The following is a 9,948-nucleotide window of genomic DNA, read 5'->3' on the forward strand; positions in this document are numbered from 1 at the left end:
TGCACTTTGATAGGATACTTCTGAACTATTGGACCAAAAGGGATTCATCCATTCATTAAACAAATATTTGTGAAGTGCCTGCCATGTACAGGAGCTGTGTTAAATATGAAAACCCTGTGCATGACACAGACTGTTAGAATTTTTTTTTGTATTAATGCCCAATTGCCATTCAGTACGAATCAAATAACAGCAAATGAATCCAATTCTATATCCTTAAGGGTGGTTTCTTTTATAAAGATTAAATTAACAATGGATCAATCCCAAAGGACTAAAAGAAAGAGAAAATTTGAAGTTCCTCCACTTTTTGGGAGCTGAGATTTAAAGCAGTAGGCAGAGACTGGAGGTGATAATCACTCTTTTCACTGCTGCATTCTGGAAGCAGAGACATATTTGAATATGAGTCACCCTCCTCAGCAAGCTTTAAAGGATAATTACATGTGTTGTCCTAGAATAGAACAAAGAGAATGCGGCAGTTTTTTTCTACCTAAGTCTAATGTGCTAGTATGAACATGTACACATACCTTTTTAGAAAACAGTTCAGAAGTTCTCAATCAACTTTATACGGAGACTACATGAACATGAACATGTTTACTTCCAATTTGATGAAGGAAAAGTACACTGGGTTAGAGGAATAAGATAAATGAAAATCAGTGCCAAGTTCCCTGCTTTGCCCATTTTAGGGTTAATAGGAAGTTTCATTTCCCCCTCTTGTGATTTATCTTGGGAGAAAAAAGTTTTAAAATCACATTTCATGCTGTATGTTCTAGAAGGTCATACTGTCTGTTAATCATGTTGTCATTCCTTAACAAATGCTGTAGAAACCTCTTATATGCTGTATAGCGGAGGTTTAAAAAATTTTTCTTGACCTTTTCATTGTTAGTTCAGGGAAGAGTAAGAAATAAAAATGGGTAAAATGTCCTTTTGAGAGCTAAAGAAAGAGACATTCTTTTTCTACTTACTAACTGTCCCAGTGAAATCTCTCTAAAGATTATACCTTCAGAAAGAGTTTCTGTCTTCCTTCTACTCTAATCAATATTGAAGAATGGAGATGTCCAACATTCACTGTTTTGTAGCACTCAGCGTTACTCGGAAATTATTCTTCATAATTCAGCTTCTAGAGATGACCTTGTTTTCCTTTTTATTCACATTACCATCTCTTCTACTTCCACTTTATGAAAATTATCTCACTATAACATAAATAGGTAAAATTATCTTGGATTTTTAATTGTCACTGAATCTTCGTTATACCCTCTGTCTTCCGTATATCTCTCTTCCTCCCCATTGTATCTCCATGACTGATATGTCATATGTAAAACAGGTACTATTTGCTGAATAGACTGATGAATTTCATTTCTACAGGAATCACCTCCCATCACCCCCAAGACAAAGGAACTAAAAATCCTATCAGCGACATTTACTTCTTATGAATTATGTTAAAATACATGCTGCATGTAGTTGAAATTATTAACCCAAATAAAACAATAGAAAATGTACTGTGAGTACAATATTTAATGATAGAATTGGCATAATTTTTAGATCTGGCTTGGAATAATTGCCAAGAGTACTGGCTTTAGAATCACCGGGTTTGGGTTGAAGTTCTGACTCAATCATTAATTACCTAGGTGATTTGTGTAATTCAATTAAAATTTTATATGCTTTTCTTTTATCATGTATGCTAAGTGCTTCCTAGAGTTTAGCAGTTTAAATAAGATTATCTATGTAAAGGGCTTTGGAACAGCATCTGATCCATAGGAAGCTATTATCTACATTATGTCTTGCCCATCTGATGTTCTTATTTGCATAGAGGAATTAGTGTTTGCTGTGAATACTGACAAAGCAGGTCCAACCTAAATTAATCGGCTCAAATAGCCCTGTATCACCTTGGATCTAAGTGCCCCTGCCTCAGTCCTTTTTCAACTCTTGCATTTCCCATGAGTTTAGAAATGGCATAAAGAGTAAATATATAGAGAAGGAACAAATGCAAATTTAAGAGGAGAGGAATGGCTACTGCTCTACCTAATTTGGAAAGCCAGATTTACACGCCCTGAGAGATGTTAATAGACTCACCTTCTCTCAACCTTACTGTTTTTCTGTTTTCCTTATTTAAGGGGTTCCAGTCCCTATATTGAGACTAATTGCTTTGAACAAATAAATTCCCTTCTCTGGACCTCCTGTAAGAGGGTAGATGAAATTAGCTCAGTGGTTCATTTCAGCTCTAAAGTTGCTTTTATGTCTTCCCTCTCACACTTTCCTCAGAATAGAATACTTTGACACAATTTTTAACAGGGTTAAATTTATTAAGTCAAACTTTTGGCTTTTTTAAAAAAAAAATTTCAAGCTAGCACAGTAAATATTTTATGTTAATTTATAAGCAGTAAATAGCACCAACTTACTTGCTCATAAGTAAATATACTTCACAAATGGAAACAAAATCATTCTTTTAATCATCTGCATCATCTTTACTGATTTCATTAGAATTCAAAAGCATTGCTTGAAGGGAATTTTACATTAAATGATATTGCTGTTTACTGGCGGGGGCGGGTAGGGGGTATGAGATGTTTAAAGTCAACATAGGGTGAATGTTAGCCGCACCTTTGTGAGGACTTTGTGACCTCAAGCGGTCTTCCCACCTCAGCCTTCCAAAATGTTGGGAGTACAGGCAGAAGCCACCATGCCCAGCCATCTTCTGCATTTTAGTCACTCTTTTTTAATTGTTAGAAATCTCCCTTGGCAGGAATGAAGTTATATTATTGGAAATATGTAAAATGCTTTAGGATAGGAGTTTAGAACCATATATTCTAAACATTTCATTACTGATTATACTGAACTCTTAGTTTCAGGTATGTGAGCATCTGCAGAAAATGAAGGCTGTCTTGAAAATGACATATACATAAAGGCTTATTGTGTTTTCAGCTATGAATTAGAAAGGAAGTGTCTCAGCATTTCCAGGCGTCTCATTATTTTCTTAGCTTCAAGAAGATTCCAAGTGACCTTTAGAAACATTTTGAAAAATATTCCTTGATGCAAACTTTAGAGAAAAAAAATAATGCTCTGAGCAATCAGACACAGCATGCTACTGTTTGCCAGCCATTAATATACCCTACAGATCCACAGCAGGAAGCAGAAGCCTGCAGGATGTATTTTCCAAACATTTGCAGGGTGAAAACTGCCCCACCCCTGTGGGTATACTGTATTTGTGCAGCTGCCTTGGAAAACATTCCCTGATGTGGCTCTAGTGAATAGTGCTTCACTTTTTCAGCATTTATTTCTTTTAACTGTTAGTTGCTTAACCTTTTGGAGCTGTACTATGCACTCTGATGGCTAAGTTTTCCCACACTAGTTTATTTATTCATTAATTCCCCACCCGTTAAGTACAATGTTTTCAGGTTGGTTAGAGAACAAAAAGAGCAATTAGCAAGGCACGAATCCTGTACTTAAAAATAAATCATTAGGATACAGTCTCTTTTTAGAAAAATGGGTTTGCAGTCGGCTCTGTTAAGAGGTTTGATCTGGTCTCCCATTACCTGTCACATATAAAGTGGAAACTCAGAATTTTAGGAAGAGTTTCCCAAACTCAATCAATCTTGAAATCGTTATAGAATATTCCTACTATTCTAAGCTTGTAACCACCTGAAAGGTTATTCCTGCCTCTGCATATAGAAAGACCGTGGCACTGTAGTAGAGAAAGAGTTTAATAGACGAGGATGGCCATGCCATATGTGAGAGAAGGAGTTTGTACTCAAATCATCACCTTCGAAGCTCCCCAGTTAGCGGTTTTTCAAGGGCAGTTTGGAGGGAAGGGTGCCAGTGGCCAGGTAACAAGTGCTTGCTGCTGATGTGTTGGGGCAGAGGTGAAATCATAGGGGGTTGAAGCTGTTCTCTTGCAGGTGGAATTGCTTCTAGGTGGGGCCACAGGAGCGGGGGTTTGTGGGGGTGTTGTGGGTCCAGGTGGAGCCATGGGAGTCAGACATACAAAAAACCTGAACAGATATCTCAAAAGGCCAGTCTACAACAGTGGTGTTATTCGCAGGAGTAATTGAGGAAGTTGCATATTTTATAACCTCTGAAATAATAGCTGACCTTAGCAGGACTAAGGCTCCTCTCCTCCCCTCAGCCTGATGGCCTCCTATTGGCTTTACAAAAGTGGCTGAGTTGTGGGCAAAGTCTATTATCATTTAAATTGTAAACTAAATGTCTGCCAAAGTTGGCTTGGCCCAATAGCCCAGGAACAATTAAGGAAAAGGCAAGATGGAAGTTGGGTTAGCTTAGTTTACTGTTACAATTTTCTCACAGATAAGCCTTTTGCAAAGGCAGTTTCAAGCTCATGAAATAAAATGTACTCATTAAGAAGACACAGATCCTCAGAAATTAATTGCTAAAAGAAATTACCAAAAAAGGGGAAATAGTAAAAATCTGATTTTTTTTGCTGAAACAAAAAACAAAATTAACTATAGTGTTATACCTGAAAAATAAGTAGTGTTTACAAGTAAGCTTTTAAAAGATTTTTGGAAAGCAAGATAAAGCAAAAGTCTTCCATTTTATAGTTTGTTATAAAATATGAATTTTAGAAACAATATCTTGAACTAGAAGAATGTTTTGCCCTCCTTTAAAGTAACTGTACATTGGACACATATTAGAAATATTATTGCTGAGTTCTATTCTCATTGCAAGCGCAACATCCTCCTTATTCCAAACTTGTGCTATAGAGTAACATACTTACCATTTTTTGTGATATGATAATAAAGAAAGAGAAATAGGGAACCATGCAATTTTCAGGTTTTCAAAAAGCTTTTAATTAGAAAGCTCCTAAAAGAATTATTTCTTCAGCAATAATTTTGCTTCGATTTTCTAAGAAACTGAAATATGCCATTGTGTGTGTGTGTGTGTGTGTGTTTTTGTTGTTGTTGTTGTTGTTGTTTTACAAATGTGCAGCTTTTTATTATGGAAATTTGCAAATATATGTAGAAGTAGAGAGACTAATCAAATAAACTCCCATGTGCCCCTAACCGAGTTTTAATAATGATCAACTTTCTGTCCTAAATGTTTTATCAATCCTCAAAAAACATTATGTTTTTCTGGAGCATTTTAAACCAAATCCTAGACATCACATAGCTTTCCCTATAAATACTTCACGTAATATATATTACAGATAAGGGAATTTTATATATATTATGACAATATAATTAAGAAAAATTTTATAGCAATATCTGATACATCTTTTTACAGTTGCTTTATTAAGACTGTGGTCCAAACAAGGTCTACCCACATATTGTATGTGGCTGATATGTTTCTTACATCACTTTTAATGGTATAATTTTTCATTCTTATTCTCTCTCATTCATACACTCTCTCCCATTTGTATGTTTACAAAAGTGGGCCATTTGTCCTGTAAAAATTTCAACACATTCTGGATTGGATAGGTTATGTCCCTTTGGTATTGTTTAACATGTTTCTCTCTTTTATTGTATTTCTGAATTTTCTGTAAATAGGTAACTAATGAACATCCAATTAAGCATCTCACTGCATTTACAAAGAGATACATTGTATCGGATTGTTTGACTTTAGAATTGTAAAGATTCATCAATAGTAACAGTAATAGAAATCTTTAATGTCATTCGACCCTTATAGAGTTTCAAATATTCACCTAAGGGATTTAGCATTTCAAATATTCACCTAAAGGATTTAGCATTTGTTGATGTAACTGTCTAGTTACTTAAAAAAAAAAAAAAAAAAGAGAGAATTAATTGACTCACAGTTCCACTGGCTTAATAGGAAGCATGACTGGAGGCCTCAGGAAACTTAACGATCACAGCGGATGGTGAAGTGGGAGCATGCACATCTTCACAATGGCAAAGCAGGAGAGAGAAAGAGAAAGGAGGAAGTGCCAAACTATTAAATGATCAGATCTCGTGAGAACTCATTCACTGTCATGAGAACAACAAAGGGAAAATCTGCCCCCGTGATTCGATCACTTCCTACCAGTCACCTCCCCTGACATGTGGGGATCACGATTTGACATGAGATTTGGGCAGGGACTCAAATCCAAACTATATCATTCTACCTCAGGCCCCTCGAAAATCTCATGTCCTCCTCACATTTCAAAACCAATCATGCCTTCCCAACAGTCCCCCAAAGTCTTAACTCATTCTAGCATTAACTCAAAAGTCCAAGTCCCAAGGCTTATCTGAGACAAGGTAAGTCCCTCTGCCTATGAGGCTGTAAAATCAAAAACAAGTTAGTTACTTAGAAGTAACGAACTAAGTTATTTAAAAGTAACTAACTTGGGGGAACAGGCATTAAATAAATGCTCCCATTCCAAAAGGGAGAAATTAGCCAAAACAAAGGGTCTACAGGCTCTATGGAAGTACAACACCAGGCAGGGCAGCCATTAAATCTTAAAGCTGCAAAATCTAATTTGACTCCAAGTCTCACATCCAGGCCATGCTGACATAAGGGGCAGACTCTCAAGTTCTTAGGCAGGTGCAAGCTGTCAGTAGATCTACCCTTCTGGGTTTTGGAGGATGGTGACCCTCTTCTCACAGCTCCACCAGGCGGCGTCCCAGTGAGGACTCTGTGGACTCTGTGTGTGGGCTCCAATCCCACATTTGCCTTCTGCATTTCCCTATTAGAGGTTCTCCATGAGGGCTCCACCCATGCAGCAGAGGAAATGCCTGGGCTTACGGGCATTTCCATACACCCTCTGAAATCTAGCCAGAGGTTCCCAAAACTCAATTCTTGCTTTCTGCTAACCTGAAGCTCCAATACCACATGGAAGCTGCCAAGGGTTGGGGCTTGCACTCTCTGAAGCCATGGTCTGAGCTGTATCTTTGTCCCTTTTAGCCATGGCTAGAGCTGAAGTAGCTGGGATTCAGGTGCCATGTCCTGAGGCTGCACAGAGCAGAGGGCCCTGGGACCTAGTAGCAAAACCACTTTTATTCTCCTAATGCTCTAGGCCTGTAATGGGTGAAAATCTCTGAAATACCCTGGAGATATTTTCCCCATGGTTTTGGCTATTGACATTCTGCTGCTCATTACTTATGCAAGTTTCTGCAGCTGGATTGAATTTCTACCTAGAAAATTGGTTTTTCTTTTCTACCACATAGCTGGGCTGCAAATTTTCCAAAGTTTTATATTCTGCTTCCCTTTTAAACATAAGTTCCGTTTCACATTATCTCTTTGTTCATACATACAAACATACGATTTTACAAACAACCAGGTCACTTCTTGAATGCTTTGATGCTTAGAAATGTCTTTTGCCAGATACCCTAAATCATTTCTCTCAAGTTCAAAGTTCCACTGATCTCTAGGGCAGGGGCAAAATGCTGCCAGTCTGTTTGCTAAAGCATAGAGGGAGTGATCTTTACTCCAATTCCCAATAAGTTCCTCATCTCCATCTGAGACCACCTCAGCCTGGACTTCACTGTCCATCTCACTATCAGCAATTTGGTCATTCAACAAGTCTCTAGAAAGTTCCAAACTGTCACTCATCTTTCTGTCTTCTTCTGAGCCCTCCAAACTGTTCCAATCACTGCCCATTACCCAGTTCCAAAGTTGCTTTCACATTTTCAGGTATCTTTACAGCAGTGCCCCACTCCCAGTACCAATTTTCTGTATTAGTCTCTTCTCACACTGCTATTAAGAACTATCCGAGACTGGATAATTTAGAAAGAAAAGAGGTTTAATTGACTCACAGTTCCACATGACTGGGGAGGCCTCAGGAAACTTATATAATCACGGCAGAAGATGAAGGTGAAGCAAGGCACATTTCGCCATGGTAGAGCAGGTGAGAGAGAGAAATAGCAAAGGGGAAAGTGCCACACTTTTAAACCATTAGATCTCATTAGAACTCACTGTTGCTAGAACAGCAAGGGGAGATCTGCCCCCATGATCCAATCACCTCCTGCTGGTCCCCTCCACAGACATATGGGGATTACAATTAAACATGAAATTTGGGTGGGGACACAAATCCAAACTATATCAATTAGATATTGCAAAAAAGTGACCTTCTAGTTTTATCTAGTTTTATCATTCTCCTGCATTTACTTGCTTTGAATCTTACATAAAGATCTTTTCTTCATCAACTGTTTGGTGATGATTCTGAAAGTCAATTGAAGAAAAGCTAAATAAATGCTTGGTTCTTTCTCTCTCTCTTTTTTTCTTTTTTTGATTTTTAAAATAATTAGTTTGTGCCTTAGTAAACCCCTAAGGAGACCTATAATTTGTGCTCTGTTTTGTTGTCTGTTTTATTTTCCTTGTGTTTTAGATACCCACAGACGTTAACACAGTTGACAGTTTCAGTCCATGGCAGTCATCATTACCGGTGATTCTCAGGCTTTCCCATATTTGGCCAGTGACTTGTTGTGCCCCCCTTTTTTAGATGGATTTGTTGCTTTCAAATACAACAGGATATTTCATCTTGTGCATTTTCTACTCCAGACTCTGGATTAGCCATTTGTCCAAGGAGTCCTGGTTCTTTACACTGAAAAGTTGCATTTAGAGATGACAGTCTGGGCGAGAAGACTGCTCCTTGCTTCTAGGACTTGTTAAACTAAGTTTAGCCTAAATCTGCCTCCTTATGTATGTTAAGTTCTGCCTAAAAGTTTCTCTGTACATTGTAAACTATAACAGGTGGAGGTGTAAACAGACCATAACCTACACTTGTGCAAATAACCAAGTTATGGTTAATCAAAGGCAGCCAAATGTTTGAACCATGTTCAAATAAGGCCAACACCAAGCTGTAACCAATCCAGCTGTTTCTCTACCTCACTTCCATTTTCTGTACGTCACTTTCCTTTTCTTTCCATAAATCTTTTTTCATCACGTGGCTGTGCTGGGGAGTCAGAGCCTGTTTTGGCTCAGGAGGCTGCCCAATTTGTGAATTGTCCATGCTCAATTAAACTCCTTTAATTTTAATTCAGTTGAAGTTTTTCTTTTGTCAGATGGTGTCAGAAGTGGAATCCAAAGAAGAGCTTCTAACAACCCCCAGGAGCGCTGAGTGTGCTTCCCACCTGGCCCATTGTGCCCATTGCTCTCTTGGAGCTGCTGGGGATCGTAGTAAGTTCTCTCTCAGATTCTGAAGCTCCACAGATTTGTGTTTTGAGTCCTTCGAGTTTCTTTGAGCAAATTTCTGATTCAAACTGGGTTTGGGAGTCCTAACAGAAACTGGAGTGGGTCTAGGATTGGATTGGATCCAGTAATTAACTGGCTTGGATCCAACTAGAGGCCTCTTACATCTGACTGGGTCAGAAAAAAAACTGGTAATAAATGCCAATATTGCAGGGGGTATACAATTTGGCTTTTGGGAATTCATGGGGATTTTTGTGTCCCATTCCTTTTTTTCCACTTTTCTTGTGTGCTTAGATAGGAAAAAAAATCACTGACCGAGGTGATCCAGGAAACCTGAGAGCAAAACCAATATTTGAGGTAAAAATGAGGTCCTTAATTTCTGACGAACTAAGCAGCAAACTCTTACAGAACTGGTGAAATCTTACTAAAGATAACTTACACTGGAATGTACCAAATGAACAACACTGCACAGATATGCATTGAAAAATGAGGGCTCCCAAATTAGTCTTATCTAGGGATACCTATTGATACACGGAAACATCTAAGAAAATTTCAGTATTTTTATTTAAAGACTTTACAGAAGGCAAATAAAAAGCATAAATGACAAATTGATTAAAAACATCAAATCTGCTAACCTTTTAGCTTAGTTATGATCCTGATTCAAAGGATATATACTGCAGCACCAATTGGCTGACTTTGAATAAGTAATGGGGTACATTTTACCTGGGTAAAGGATGAGATTGGGTTAGATGCCCTCCCCTCAGAAAAGTACCTCTTGGTTAAAAATTGATTTGGTACTATGGGATGTTAACTGCATTCTCTTTGGATTAATCTGCCTTGCACTCTTTGCTGATGGTTGTGGGTGACAGGATTAGGTATGTA

The sequence above is a fragment of the Macaca thibetana genome, chromosome 12 (assembly GCF_024542745.1).
Source record: "Macaca thibetana thibetana isolate TM-01 chromosome 12, ASM2454274v1, whole genome shotgun sequence".
Lineage (NCBI taxonomy): Eukaryota > Metazoa > Chordata > Mammalia > Primates > Cercopithecidae > Macaca > Macaca thibetana.